The following is a 16,501-nucleotide window of genomic DNA, read 5'->3' on the forward strand; positions in this document are numbered from 1 at the left end:
AAATGGTTGTCTTGTGCTAGAAGTGAAACTTGTGTTGCCCTATGAAATAGCCAGCTTGGTCGAACAGCAATGCTTGGGCACACATTACCCTGAAGACATCAGTGTGCTGTAACCGACTCACAGTGTGTCCATTCCCGAACTGGGGCGATGTAGCTGGCAGCTGAGCCTGTGGCTGGCGTGCCACTGCGTCAACCACAGCTCTTTACGTAGCTTGCTGAAAACCTCTGTGGCATAGCATACACTGACTTCAGCTATAACCTTATCTTTCATAAGGATTTACTACTAGACTATATCAGGACTTTTTGAGTAGTTGTTTCTTTATATTTTTGTAAGAGAAGGGGTAGAAAGAAGGGTGCAGGCAGCTATGTCCTTGGAGATTGTCATATTCACTCTCAAGAGAACTGGAAAGTCTTGTGTTGACTCTAGCCTAAATCTTTCTTATTTTATTTTCATGTTGGAATTTTCTGGTTTAAATTCTAATATTTGCATTTATACTTGGATCTCTCTCAAATATGTCCTCTTTTCCAGCTTGTGAAATATACCAGTTGTTTAACTTATTGTTTTCCCTCCATGCATTTAATAAAACAACGTAACTAAATTGTTTGTAAGTACTTCCTTGTGAAGGTTGTGCATTCAGTGTTCAATATCATGATTTTGCAGATATATTGTTACTGGATAAAGTCACAGGACCTTTACTGATTGAATGCATGTGTGCTTCTGTAAATAGTTATGTATCTTCATACATTTGCAAATAATATCTTTCTTATTTTTGCTTTGATTTTTAAATGTCGTATTACTTTGCTTAAAAAATAGTAAAATAACTCCTCAAATTTCATATAAATGAGAATTTGGAAATTAGATGTTGCCATCTGTTGTTGATACCATGAAAATGTATGTGAGGAGCCTTTTGATTCCAGGTATTCCCTTTGCACTAACTCTTAATGTTCCATCTTGTATGTCTTGAATATTTTAAGGGAGAGAGCATATCAGGGAAAGATCTGCCAGAATTTTTAAATTCTGTAGCTTGTGACTGTGGTACAATGAAGATGAATCCATGGACTTAACATCCTCTGGGAAATGAAAACATCTGTCTCTGTCTGTTCAAGAAAAGTGCAAAACCAAAGATTTCCTATGCCCTAATCCTAAAAAAAAAAAAAAAAAAGATAAAACCAACTCAGACAGGTTTCCGAAGTCCTCCAGTCCTCTTTGTTCTTATTATTTTATAGCTAGCAGCACTCTGAATAGATCATTGTACTTGTCATAAGGCCTTTTTTCAGCACAGAGCAATTAAAAGATAAGGTTCCATGGTCTCTAATGGAGAAGAGACTGGGAAAGATGTGACACTTGTAAATGATCCCTGTCATTGATCAGGACCTTCCAGGAACATTTTAAATATTCATTGCTTTAGGAAACAGGCATTTTGGTGCTTCTTATTTAGAGAAGACTTTCTTAAAGTCAGTGTTCTGTGGTTAGACAAATGTGTAAAGAGATTATAAAGAAAAATTCTAACCCTTCCAAAAAGTGTATCATATATTTTATGGGGTTTTTTTGGTTCTTGCTGGTCTTATTTTCTAGCCTATATTGGTATCCATAGGGCAATGACTGTAGTTTCTCTCTTTAGATCTCACTATATCTGATGTAAAACTAGCAAGTTGATAAAGCCCAAGACAACATATACTAAAATGAAGGTGTGTTGCTGCCCTAAATACCTAAAATACATGTGTTTAATATATTTTTAATTGATTCTGCCATCATTTTTCCTTTATTGGTCTGAGGCAATTAAACATCCTCTTACTTTTGATTCTTGTGGAATTACTACTCTTTTGTAATCTAATTTACTGAATATCTTTCTAGTATATGTGATAAATGCTGAGAATACCATATATCAAAAAGCTTTATTTCACTCAGTTCAAAGAAATGTTTACTGGTTTGAGTTTAATGGAGATTTTATAGAGCTGTAATTATGTAGTGATACAAAGTATCACTAACCAAGTGTAGATAATGTGGTTTTTAAAAAATTCAACTGTTTTCTTGAGTTCATTAGTTTAGGTGTGCCACATCATAGAGCTGCTCAGCAGTGTTGGAAGAATTGACTTTTGCCCCCTTGAGAGCAAAGATAAAATGCTTTATTTTTGCATTCCTCTAATGAATTGTAAAATTTTGCTGAAGCAGAACAGCTGCTGTCCTCCCTCTCCTACCCACTGGCACGATGGCCTCTTTTACGTGAACTCACTGCCCCAGCAACAAGCCAGCTGTGCTTGCCAGTATCCCAGCCTCTGCAAATGTCAGATGTTTGTACCCCACACCTTTGCACAATGTAGTGACATTGATAAGAAAAGAACATAAGAGGTGCTTCACTTTGTCGCTGATCACCAGGCAACTCACTGACTGCTCAGCATCTCTCTCCATGGACTACGGATAGGCTGGAGGAAAACAGCCACAAACGCCTGTGCCCGTGATGTGCCAGCCCATTTCATTACACTGCGCTGGGCTCACGTTAGGGAGGGTGATGTTTCCATGCTCTCCTCCTCCACGTTTTGTTGCCTTTACTAGCCTGACAATTCAAGTGATGGCCTTCTTTGATGATAGCTAAAAATAACTCTGGGAAAATATACAGCTCCACTCTGATTCCCTTAGAATTTATTGACAGCATAGCAACTGTGGATCCTTATTTGGAATGAATTAAATCCCTCAATTTTTCATTTGCTCAATGTTTTTCATGGCTATGTGGATAATTAACTGCTACCTTAAGTCAGACAATTTTCACTCTTAGTAGACATATTCTTATTTTACTTCTTCCATACTTAGATTTAGATCAGAATAAGTTTTGTGGTCTCTAATGAAGAAATACTCAGTGTGTTTAATTTTTATTTATTTTTTTAATGATCTAAGGTTTGTGTGAGATCAGTTTTAAAATAGAAATTTAAATTTATTTGGTCTGGTGTGGATTGGCTCTTTTAGGAAGATGATGCCAATTAGGGCTTGGAAGAGTGAGGTTGGACAGTGTGAAGAATTGGCTAGGTTTGGGAAAAGAGATACAGTTTGGCAGTTTGGGCAGGGTAAATAAAGCATTTCAGTCATTTTTACTGATGGCTTGGCTCGGAGGCATGTCTTACAGGGAATGGTAGCCAAAGGGGAATTGATCTCCGTATAAAACTTGGGCCACCTAACCAGTGAACTGTATATTCCTCTGATGTTAATTTTTCAGGATGAAATGCTGTCCCACTGTAGTCAGTGAAAAATGTTGATCTAGTAGATTATTTTTTTTCTTACATATTGTAAAGATCTTCTATAGAAGACTATGACCTAACCTGAGTCTACCTTTGATATTTTACTGTTTCTGTCTAGCTGCTTAGTTTCCAGCTGTGTGTCTTGGACTTCTTGAACCATGCAAGGATTAAATATACTGCTTGAATAGTAAAAGTGCATAGAGAAGACCCTGAATAAAATGTCATGCTATACTTCTCATCAATAGTGAAAGACATTTCATCTTCTTTGGAATTCATGCTTCAGTCATATGTAAGTAACTATGATTTTAGTGTAGTGAACCACACACTCACACATGTAGTGTATTTCTACCTGGGAGAGTCATTACTTATTGATGTTTCCCAGCATTAGGTCTGAAAAATGAGTAGGAGAATATTTAGTATCCAGAAATAAAGGCATATATTCCAAACTGTTAATTAAATTGAAAACTTCATTAAATATTTTTAGCAGTTTACTTGTGAACTATTTTTTTTTTTTTTTGAATGTGTGTTTACATTCTTTATCCACCAGTTTTAAAGGAACTATATAAATTCTTGGATTTATTGATGCTTAATTACTTGGTAATTTTCTGGCAGTGATTAGGGTTTCTTGATTTTTTTCATATCTGCTAAATAAAAAAGACGAGAAACTATGGGTGAAATAGTTCTAGCATTTGCATTTAACAGGACTTATGAAATTAATTGATTCTTGGAACATTTTGATTTGCAACCATAGCATAGTTCCTGGTGTCTCTCCCAGTATTAGTGAACAAAAATAATATGATGTCATAAATACCAAAGGCTCTTTTTTCCTTCAACTAACTATATATATGTTAAAAATACAACTTAAAAATGAAAGAATACTACTTAAAAAATGAAGAAGTCGGAAGTTTGAATAGGAATAATGAATGCTTGTGAAAGCCTTGAAGTACCTTCTTCCTGGAGCATGAGATAAAAGCCGAAGTGTTTCAGGCAGGTGAAATCTATGAAACCTAATGGATGTGTATATTAAAAATGTCTGTGGTACACTGACAATTAAAAGAGCTTTTAATGACATAGAAGTTTTACTTACATATTTATAGACTAAAGTCTTTCAGTGATGCAGAACTGGAAATGAAGTATCATGTGATGTTGAAGTCTTGAGCATAGAAACCCAGGAGCATCTGTCTGTACAGTATTTAATGGCTTTACATTCTGCTACCCCTGTGCCTCCATTTATTTACTAGAAAGATTAGATGCGTTTTAGAGATTCTTAACTAAGTTAGAAGCCTTTTAGGCTTTTATCTACTCTGTCTCCTCAGTGATGGTGCCACTCAGTCTACTTTCAGTCTGCTTTTATGTAGGCTGAAATCTACATGGTAATGGCTTTCAGAACCACTCAGTCCAAGCCAGCAGTGCTCGGTGAGGGTGGCAACTCTTGTAAAATAGCCTAATGCTTTCAGGCCAAAAGCATTCTTTAAGCTATGTGATATCATTATTCTGTCATTTCCCCACCCCTTTTTCTGCATTTTCACTAAATATAAATTGTCCAACATAGGTCAGATATGAGAGGAAAAGGTTACATTTTTTAATTTAAAAAAATATAAGCAAGAAATGGCATTCTATTGTCAGATCTCACATCTGTGCCTATTGCATATTATAGTACTGTTTGTTATTATATTCAGTGGTCCTCTGATCAACAAATTGAGTTACAAACATTCTGTAAAGAGAGCTTGAAATCCCACCATTATCTTTTGAATATGTAGCAAGCATTTTATACCTGCAGGCTGCTTGCTCATGTGAAAGCGAGCACATTTTACATTTAAAAGCATTTCAGTTTTTTGCCTGGAGTGAGTTTCTCTTGCAGCTGGCAAAGTCAGGAAGACCTCAAGGTTTTAGGAATAAATATGTTTGCTATGTTTTCATTTTACTAACTATGAAAATTGATAAACATAAAAATTGTCTTCTAGAAAATAAAACACCAAATATGCCCCAAAATGAAAACAAGTTATTTTAATCACCACAGATTAAAAATAACTTCTGTCTGATCTTTATAATATCATGTAGCATATATAATTTTTAAAAAATCTAATTTGTGCTTATAAAACATGGTTGCAAGTCTCCAGCTGTTAATTCAGCCTAATTTCTCTTGTTTTTAGAGCTGCATCTATAAGCAAAAGCACTCTGGGGTGGGTTTATTCTCTCATGGATGCATGGCCAACATTTGTTAGGTTAAGATTTTAATTTGGCCTGTTATGAAGGGGAGCAAGATAAAATTTAACTGTTCAGTCAACGGTGAGTAGTGTTTATGTAGTGAAGTTTGGTACTTTGTTGGGCAGACCCAGTAATCAAATAATTGTTTTTTCTTGATTTGATTGTGATTAATGGAGGAAATGTCACAAAATGCGATTAAGGAAGAGAGGGTGTTATATTCTTTAGAACATGAAGCATACTGTTAATGTAGTTCATATTTTCCAACAGAAGAGTGTGTAGCATAGATTCCTTGTCTTTAAATTTCCATTAATTTTTTGTAGCATCTTTATGAAGTTTTTTTAAGAGATAAGGCCATTGGTATAATTGTGTTGCATAAAACTTGTATTTCACTCAGATGTTTTGAGTGTTTGGTTTTTGTTTGAATGCAATTTCAGTCTTCCCATCTGTTTTTTTTAATAATAAATTGTGGTTTGATTGAAAGTGTATAATGATTTTAAACTTTCTCAAAGACCATTTTAGAAATCTGAGCTACATTGAAATTCAATTACTTCTGATATTGATTAGGTGAGTGTGTTTGACTGTTAGAAAGCTGTTTTTCCTCTAAATTCTACTGATTTAGGCAGCATACCCTAGACAGTAGCAGTGGACTCCTGTTAGGGCTGCAACATGTAAATTCTCATGTATTATGCTTTATTAAATTATATTTTACTTATTAACCTTTTTTTCTAGAAAAAATATTGTGTTTTTTTTACCTGAATCCAAATCATATTCCTTACTGTCTTCTTGGGTTTCGGAAAGCCTCTTTGAGGCAACCTAGTTCCTTTAGGTTCATATAGCTTACCAAAAATAATTTCTAAATATACCACTATCTTCAAAAATATGTTACAGCTAGTGGTCTGAAGTACATTATGCAGTGGCTGTGCTAACATGACTATGCTATCTCAGCAACTGATCACATTTAGAACTATTTTAGGCACTGTCAGCAGAAAATTACTTGCAGAAAATTAATGTTACAGGTTTCATTTATCCATACTAAATATGTACCAAAAAAAGTAGACTGTGTATCTAAAGAACGAAGTTAATTACTTATTCATTGATATTGTTTTCAACAAGGGTATAATTCAGAGATTTCTCAAGCTATTCACATTCTGATTAAATGGATTTCCTCAGTACAACTTCAAACTTCTGTTCATGAATACATGTTTATGAATTTTTGTTTTGGTTTTTTTTGGCTTTCTTAATTCAGGAAAAGTAGAGACAAGAATATTAATGAAACAAGAAAGTATCTCTGTGAACTTATACAAAGATATCAAGAAAACAGCCAAATAGATTGTTTAATATTATTTAGTCAGTTAAAAATATGAATTAACAAAACATTGATGACCAGATTTAAAAATATATTTCTGTGCCTAAATGCATGAATAGGAAAGCAACATCTGGTTCGATTCTAGACAGACACATGTTTGCTGTTTGAATATGAACTTTCTCTGGTTCCACTGTGTGCAGGGAGGACCTACTCCATGTCTAGGCTTAAGAGCAAAGCCTTCATCATCCCTATAAGACAATGAATTAACACAAGCATGTTCCTGCATCTGCTGTCAGGGAGAAGCAAGAACAGAGCAGATTTTTGGGGGGGGATAAGCTAAGAGCATCCCATGCCCTCACTGAGAGGTGTAAAGATGGGGGCAGAGGCCAGGTCAGGTACCACGGTCTATCGACAGCACCAACACGGCAAGTGATGAGCCAGGGCCAGGGCCCATCACAGAGTCCTGTCAGCAGCAAAAGCTGATGGGACCAGAGACAGGTCTGGAGTGGGAATGTCCACACTCTACAGCGAGTGTCCACAGTCTGTATTTTGAGAGAGCCTGGGACATGTGTCCCCGGCATGGCTGGGGCAGGGACTGCAGTAAAATGAGTCTGGGACTGAGTAAGGGGAAAACTTGGGAAGTCAAGCAGGGACACTGAGACCATTGTGTGCCCTCAGGGCCCAGACATTTGTCTACAAAAAAAAGGCAACGCACCACTTATATACCACTTATATACCACAACCACCAGTCTGATGGTTGTATTTTTTTAAGTGTACATTTAGAGCCAAATGGCATCTTGCTTTTTTATCTTAAATTGTAAATCAAGTTTCTTAACAAAATTCCCATAAAGCTAGTAAATGTGAGGTACCAGTTTTTGCCCTTCAGTTTAACAGTTTGCTAGTCATTCTGAAGCATATGTCAAGACAGAATTTAGTAGTATCTGGTACCTTATCTTTGTCTTTTGAACAGAAATTATAATGCCAAGTTTTTAAAAGCAGTTGAAAAACAGGTTTTTAGTCCCAGCAGGCTATTTTTAAGCACTCGGGTAAAAGGGAGGTTCTTTAATGAGCTTTTCTGGCATCTTTGTATATGTACATAGATTAGATGGATTTAAGAATTTGCTTGAGTAGAATCAGAGAGAGGTCATGAAGTATTCTGCTGATCTTGTTTCCAAAATAGCCCAAATAACACACAGAAATTATAAAACTAGAAGCGTAAGTTACCATCTTACATGTTCAAGTCAAAACAGATGTACACCAGATCTTTTAAATAATGCTGATAGCTTTGTCTGATGACATTTTTGTTCAGGAGTTGGCAGGATAAGTAGACAAATTCTAAACCTTCTTTCAAGATTATAGTCATGTTATAACAATCCATTTTTTGGCTTCAAATTTTTTGCACTTCTGGAGAGGTAAATATCTTTGAAGTTGTGTTAAGACTGAAAAAATTCTACAACGATCATTAAATTAGGCTGTACAGAAGATTATCTAGGGCTTAATTGGAAAAATGTCACTATTTTCCTTTCACCTGATAGTGATGAGAAATCTCTGGCATTACTGTCGCTGCTTAGATCTCTGTACCTTTCGCAGTGGTGGTCTTTCAGCTTGTGCATTTCCATTTCTTATACCTAAATCCATTTTTCATTTTCTTGTACATGAAAGTATAAAGGTTGGGGGTTATTGGTGTAATTCTATTACCATAAAAGTTAAAATGAATCCGGACACAGAAACTCAAGAACTGATTGATATCATGAGTGTTTTGCTTCCTCAGTGACTTTTTATCATTATTATTTATTCCAATAACATATACTTTAAAACAATTCCTGTGTATATAAAATTCACAGAGGAAATGTTTTTATTTTGCTCTACTTCACTTTCTTTCTTCAGCTCAGAAGTCCACCAATGTCAAACTACTAACTAAAGAAACCCAAAAATGTACATGCCCAAGCTTTGCATTTTTCTTGTGGATCTTCATTCATTTTGCAATTTTGTGTGCTGATTTCACTGCTGTGTTTCCAGCCTTCCATTGTTAAAAACAATGATATAGAAATGTTCTTGTTTCTGGGGTCATATTTGTTACATAGAATCATAGAGTCATAGAATGGTTTGGGTTGGAAGGGTCTTTAGAGATCATCAAGTTCCAAGTGCCCGACCATAGGCAGGGAACCTTCCACTTCCCTTTATTTCTGAACTTATTAACTGGAGCAGCAGGTCTTCCACAGGGTAATGCAGTGTGGTCACATCATCAGAACTGTACAGTTTGCTATTCTCAGCTAGAGTTCTGTGATTGAATTAATGTAAAGATCACACTGAAAGGCTTATATGCTAATTTTCAAGATAATGCTACATTACAGCAAAGATACAATACTTTAGTCAAAGAGAAGAAACCTTTCTAAATCAGATTTTATGATGGCTGGGTAGTTTTTTGTGAATAGTCTAGTTTTTCTTATAGTTGTTACAACAAAGAAAAGTAAAAAAAAAAAATTCTGCTTCCTTAGCCTCTTTTATATATAAATGTTCTTTGAATTTGTAAGATAAAGGTTTTTCCCATGGTAATTGTACATCTCTAACATGTCTATGACTATTATTTCTAAACATGTGGTAAGATAGCATTAAAACATTAAATAAGTAGAGAATTTACCCCTCTAATATATGGAAAAATACAATCCTCACCAATACCTTTGATTTGGAAATACCCTTTATTTAAAAGGTGTAGTATGAATGACTGCCTTTTCAGGGAAAAGAAAGAATATGAGTAGTAATGGTTGCAATTTTCAAGACTAGTTTCTACTCTAATGATGTGAAGGTTTACAGTGTAGTGACCTATACTACTGGCTCCCATCCAAACCTCCTGTTTCACAGTTGCTACTGGACTGTTTGCCTAGCAACATACTTAATGGACCCATAGGGAATTTAGACTTACAGCTAAATGAGTGTAGAATGCTGAAGAGAAAGACCAATAGTTTAGGTATAGGAAAAAGGAAGAGAAGAAAGCGTTTTATCTGACAGAATCCTGAAACTGAGTCATTTTGTACAGAAATAGTTTCTTTCACTTACTTTCTAGATATATATTAAAAAGCTCTTACTATAAGGGTAGGAAGGTAAGCATCTCTTAATTTTGTTATCCTAAAGTCTTTATCTTATTTTTCTTATTTTTTACTTTTTATCCCCCCTTATCCTCTCAAATTTAATGAAGTCTTGGATGAAAAGAAAATTTGAAAGTAAAATGAGTGAGACAAAAAAGATTAAAAAAGCCTGGCAGAAATAAGCAAGGGTATTTCTGTTGATAATGGATGTCCTTGATTCTATTTGTCAGTCTTTCAAGAAAACTGCTATCTAATAAAGGTATTCTATGAGCCTGACCACTAAATTAAAGAAGAAGAAAAATGTCTTTAAATGTTTTATGTGGTGTCTTAGGTGATGTCTTAGATACAAATCGAAACAGAAAGCAATTCTTTATATGGGGAGGTAATACTTTTAGACAGTTGAAATATAAATTAATTTTTAGTTAATATATTTTCTAAATCTCCCTCCTAGATACAAATCTTAGTTTGTTTTTCAAAAGGCATGATCTCTAATTTGTTTAAAACTTATTAAATGAGAAGTTTTGCAGAGTTTCAAGTGACAGATATAGGCAGATGTTGTTTGGAGGTCATTCCCATTATTTTTATTTATAACTTATGTTAATCAGTAAAACTAAAAACGCAACGCCTATTTTATTGTGACCTTTTGACACTGCATTAAAACACAGAAATAAAAGGTTCCCAATATTTTAGTTTTTAATTCAAAAAAACTATCCTGTTTGAACTATGTGCTATAGTTCAACAGTAGTTTGAATGCAGGCACTGAAGCTGTATGACTTGTAGGATGTGAGACCAGATTATGGCAGTAATTTAGCATCACTTAGAAAATCTCTTAGTACTGTTGTAAGATAATCATCAGACTTATTCCATGCAGAAACAACTCAGTTACAGGGGAATATTATTTTACATGCAGTGCTGAAAAAAACATGTATGTAGTATTTCAAAGTTTTGCTTGGATCTGAAAATGGGATGCTTTCATTAGGCATAGAGTCAAAAGGCAAAAATGCCTACCCCTCTTGTATCTTAGTGTCCTCTCTGCAGGTTGTGTTCATTGCCCTTTTTAATACCTAAATTTTCTTGTGAGGAAGCTGGAATGAATTCGTGGGAAATTTGAGGAGATTATCCAGATTAGATTATGTATTGTCCGAGGTTTTTTTCTTCTTTTTTTTTAATGGATAGTTGAGAACTGACTCTGATTGAGAAAGGCTTGTCCCTCATGAATTATTCCCAGCACTTTTTGATCTTGGCTATTATAAACGTGGAAGTTATCCCTTAGATTTGGCTTGTTTTATTTGCCCCCCTGCATCCTCTCCCCAAAAGTTTGCCATGTTGCCCTGTTTGTTTCTACTGATTTTTCTTCACATGAAGCTAAAGTGGAGCACATAAACATTCTGTTGGTTTTAGTATTTTAATTACTATTATCTGAGAAGGGTTACCTAATTTAGTATCAATACACCTACTGTTGAATCTATTTAGCTAAGATATCTTTCTAGACAGAAAACATTCCCTGAAATAGTAGAATTGTACAATCACATAAGTAGGAAATGACCTTTCAGATCATGGAGTCCAGCCATTAACCTAGCACTGACAAGTTCACCACTAAACCATGACTCTAAGTGCAACATCCATGTGTCTTCTGCATACCCTCAGGGATGGTGACTCAACCACTATCCTGAGTTTCAATGCTTGACAATCCTTTCAGTAAAGAAATGTTTTCCTAATACCCAATTTAAACCTTTCCTGGTGCTACTTGAGACCACTTCCTCTTGTCCTATCACTTGTTTGGCAGAAGTGACCAACACCCACATTGCTGCAACCTCCTCTCAGAGCTGTAAAGTCTGTTCTGAGCCTCCTTTTTTCCACGCTAAACAATCCTCAGCTGCTTTTCATAAGACTTGAGCTCCAGACCCTTTGTAACTTTTGGTGCTTTTCTCTGGACATGCTCCAGCACCTCAATGTCCTTCTTGTAGTGAAGGGGCCAGAACTGGATGCAGCGCTGGAGGTGTGGCCTCACCAGTGCTGAGTACAGGGGGCAATCGCTGTCCTGGACCTGCTGGCCACACTATTGCTGATACAGACCAGATGCCACTGGCCTTCTTGGCAACCTGGGCACAGCTGGCTCATGTTCAGCCGCTGGCTCATGCTGGCTGTCAATCAGGACTCCCAGATCCTTTTCCATTGGGCAGCTTTCCAGCCATCTGCCCCCAGCCTGTAGCATTGTGTGGAGTTGTTGTGACCCAGGTGCAGGACGCAGCATTGGCCTCATTGTACCTCATGCACTTGGCCTTGGCCCATCAATCCATCCTGTCCAGATCCCTCTGCAGGGCCTTCCTACTCTCCACCAGGTCAACACTCCCACCCATCTTGGTGTCACCTGCAAACTCACTGAGGGTGCACTTGATCCCCTTGTCCAGGTCATTGATAAAAGTAGTGTTGTGAGATTCATTATAAAAATATCCATGTTAATTAGTTTTCAGCGCTTGATGACCTAAATAAATAAATTAATAAATATTTCCTCTGCTCTTTTTAAAAGTTAGTCAATGCTTTCCAGTATTTTTATATTATCAGCATCATGGAGAAAAATCTTTTTTTGTCTTCTGTAAACACTGGCAACTAGCAATATACTTGGTAAAATGTACACTGAATTCTGAATTTTCTGGTATTTTCAAACAGAAAGAGGTTTCATATCCATGTGCAGAAAAATGTATTCATGTGACTGACTAGCAGTTTAGCGTGTCTGCAATTGTTTTCTTCAGAATAATATATATATTAAAAACCAATTTGTAGGTTGGTATGATACAGAAAAGTGCCATGATTGATGGTCCAAGTTAGTGTGAAGAATTTAAAAATGGACATAAAGAATTTAAAGAAGACGTGATACAATAAATTTATACATTTTTTAGAGTTGTTCTAGGGAAGGCCAATAGAAGTCTGGTCAAGCTATGAAGTTAATTAGAGCACGATGATTTCACAAGTGTCTAAAAATCAAAATTGTCCTGTGATTAATTTCCAGTAAATTTATATTAAAAAATGGATTTTGTTTCTCTAAGGCAGTATCCATGTTAGTGATTGAATTTATTTATATTTAGGTTAATTTACCCATACATAATTCCATAAGAAAAATAGGTCATTCATGAAATGTTTGCAGGAAATTAAGCTAGAAAACTTCTACAACAGTTGAAATTTAGTAGTATACAGAAAGTTTTTTGCATATTTTGGCTTAATCAAAATGGGACAGATGTAAACTGGGGTCACCTTTTTCTTCTTTAGTTGGTCAATCTGTTTAGTAATAAAATACTTCATGGAAACAGATTGTTTTCTCACAAGAATTTCACATGTGATTTATTTCCTTCATCAGATGCCTTTTCTCATTTAGCCATTCTGTATAATACAAGAGATATATAAATAAATTACAGTTCTAAAATTTATTGCTCTAATCATGACACCGGTATATGACAATACTGCATCCTCTTTTGTATTATAAATTGCTGTGCTGAGGAGTTACAGAATAGAACAATAGTGATGGCTTTAGTTTATGATCACAGCACTAATTTCATGTTGCTGTTGAAGAATAGTTTTTGTCATAATTTCTTGTTTCTTTTTCATGAACTTTTCTTTTGTTGATATTCTACATCTACTTCCTTCCTTGTTAAAGGACCAAACAGGTTATTTGAATAACTGCAGTTGTTGTTGGAGCAGAAAAACAAGATTTGGTCTTTTGCTAGATGCAGTTAGGAGGCCAGCACAAATTGTATGAATGCAAACATTTCAAATATATAAAATTATTAAATTTTGACGATTATGAGAACATAATTTTCTTCAAATAAAGAAAAAATAAATAATGCAGGTTTTATTATCTCAGAAGAGGCAGAGTAGATCTAAATTTTTACATTATTTTGTAAAAGATCCAGACTCATTGCCACAGTAAGACTTCCTCAATATCAAATGACACCTTAATTATTCCCAAGGAAATATGACAGGCTCCATTAAAATTGCCTTATTGCTATTGGTTTTGTATAGATGTTACTCATATACTAGGATAGTAATTTTAAGATTAGACTGGAAAGTTCAGATAAATGAATGAATAAGGTTGAGAGATCTTTTACTTAGTATAGAAATTCAGTATATAAATTAATAACTTATTATTATAATGTTTGGGCTGTTTAGGAATGACACTACTGAAGAAGAGAAAACATTTATATATAATATAAAATTATTTTAATAAGAAAGTGTCATGGAAGATGGAAGAACTCCAGAAAAGCAGCCAAGCTGGATAGGCGGATTAATTGAATATAAAAATTAATTAGTAACAGATGAATAAAAAAGTAGTAAGTTGAGTTACTCTAAGACTTCCTAAGTGAATTCATTAAATTTATTATTGCCATATAGTCAGGTAGAATGATGAATACAGAGAGAGATTTTCTTGAGAAGAGAGATTATTTGGTCAGTAGATGAACAAAAATGTTCCCTGGAGAATTGTTAAAAAATAATGATTGTTGCACAGAAGGTAATGGAATTGTGTTGGTTGCTGCTTCTGGGAACACAAGAGGAAAGATAACTTGAGAAATTCAAAAGCCACAAAATTCTAAACTCCATAATTAATTAATTAAGTTTGTCTTTTCACATGTGTTCTTAATTTCTGGAATACAGGGCATCACTGATAGTGAGGAGAATTACTCAGATATAAAATATTGTCTTTATTTGCTTATTCTTTCTGCCTTCTGTTCCAGAACAAATTCTGTCAAGTGCAGATATACTGGCAACTGTAAATAAGTGGCCTGTAGCAGACCTGTTGTGCCTGCAACAGGTTGTCCCCAGTCAAGTTGAAGCTGTGTCCAAGTCTGTGTGTGCTTAAGTATATATAGGAGGAATTGATAAATATACATTTAATACAGAATAAATGATATTCCTTAGAGGAAAGCAAGAACAAATAAAATGTATACTAGGTAGTAAATATGGGGGTGTTTAGCATGTGCTGTTTATTAATATAACTACTTAGCAAGAGCTTTTAATTAAAAAAGTTATTTAAAATAAAAGATTTTGATCTGATTGGCTAGGAATTAGATTAATTTTCCTTGTTATACAAAAGGTAATAATTTTATTTAACGGTAAGTGTAGTGTTTATGGAGTCATTCTGCCCTAAAGTAGTCATTTTGTGAATATAAATAAATTAAACACACCCTAAAGATGCAGAGGGATAATTAAGACCCATTCCCAAGCTAAAAACCAAGTATTACCATCTTTTAATGTCATTTTGATAATAGTATACACCAGGGTTTTTAAAGTTTTCCTAAACCTCTGTTGTCTTACATTGCATGTCACTTTATCAGAACAAGAGAGAAAAGATGGAGGGAGATTTATATAACACTGCTGGGCTTGAGACTCATTCTTTTGAAGTAATATCTTCTTCTGGATTAGTTAATTTTAATTGATAGTCTGAAAAATTTAATTAAATTTTTTCTTCATTTTTTAATGTGTCTGTGTTGCTTAGCTTGCATATTGATAGCTAAACTGATACCACTGAATTCATACTTTGTGGAGTTAAATTTCAATGAAATAGTTTTCAAAGGTTAAATCCGTCTTTGTAGCATCCTTGTAGGTGGTATAGAGTGTAAGGCTTTTTGAGGCATGAATTTTAGGCTAGTAATTAAAGCAGTTATTACTGTAAGCTGTGTTACTAACCTTTTCAAACTCTCTAATCTAAAAAAAAAAAATCTCTATACTTCAATGTAATTACAGTTACTTGATTTCTAATATGGCCATTTTTACCTTTTCTGCTCCTTGTCTCTTGCTTGTTGAAAAATTTTCTAACATGCTAATATATTAATATCTTGGGAAAAAAAAGGTGTTGCATGGCAGCTTAACAGACTGTAAATATAAGAGCTATTATTTTTTCAGTGCTAATACTGAATGTAGCAATCTATGTGGAATAAGGACTTGCATATTGCCCAAAATGCTTTTCCAAGCTGCATATAGTTATATATAAGATACTTTGAGCCAAAGTGCATCACTGTTTTTGGTGTATGTGAAATACACCTTTTCCTGATTTTTAGGAATGAGAAATTTATATAGTAAGGTTTTCTATCAATAATGCTGGTTGTGCATTTACATACTCAGAAGCTTTTGAACACTTGACTATTTCATGTTGAATATAGTGGTGCTTGATTTCTACTCTGAATAGAAGCTAATGGAGCAAATGATGCAGGCACCACAGCACTCCTGTTCTGAGTTTATAGACACTTACATGCCTAAATATGTGCTAGACTTTATTCTAGTATCTAGTCTTAAAGTCAGGGATTGCTAGATTTAAAAAGTGTGAATATGTCCTTACATTATGCTTTTATATTAACCTTATAAGCATAATTTAAATGCTGATCTTTGTTGTTTTTGTTCTTTTAAGTGAGGGAATCAACTTCTATTTGTAGTAGTTACTGGTTACAGTTACTTGTTACTGTAAGTAACAATAATGTATGCTACAGGAAATAAGCATCTGTGATTTTTCATATGTATCAAATAGGGAAGAGCTTGTGGATGACTCCTTCTCCTATAAAATCATCATTAATCAATCCTTTGGCTTTAAATAAAAGGAAGAAAACAAGTATGAGCTAACTAGTAGCTCATAAAAATTGAGAGGACTGTTCAGTGTAACATCTTGAGGCAATTAAAAAAATGAC

The 16,501-nt window shown here is 34.6% G+C and overlaps 1 protein-coding gene across 14 annotated transcripts in view; it reads left to right on the forward strand.

Moving 5' to 3' along the window:
• Positions 1-16,501, forward strand: part of IMMP2L (inner mitochondrial membrane peptidase subunit 2) — a 410,600-nt gene that overhangs the window by 136,280 nt on the left and 257,819 nt on the right. The window contains exon 4 of one of the 14 annotated variants that reach the window (XR_012052823.1): positions 3,349-3,519. The exons of the other annotated variants lie outside the window; for them this stretch is intronic. The gene's annotated coding sequence lies outside the window, so the exon portion shown is untranslated. The remainder of the gene's footprint in view (positions 1-3,348; positions 3,520-16,501) is intronic. 14 annotated transcript variants of the gene reach the window in all.

Source organism: Taeniopygia guttata, chromosome 1A (genome assembly GCF_048771995.1).
Source record: "Taeniopygia guttata chromosome 1A, bTaeGut7.mat, whole genome shotgun sequence".
NCBI classification, from domain to species: Eukaryota; Metazoa; Chordata; class Aves; order Passeriformes; family Estrildidae; genus Taeniopygia; species Taeniopygia guttata.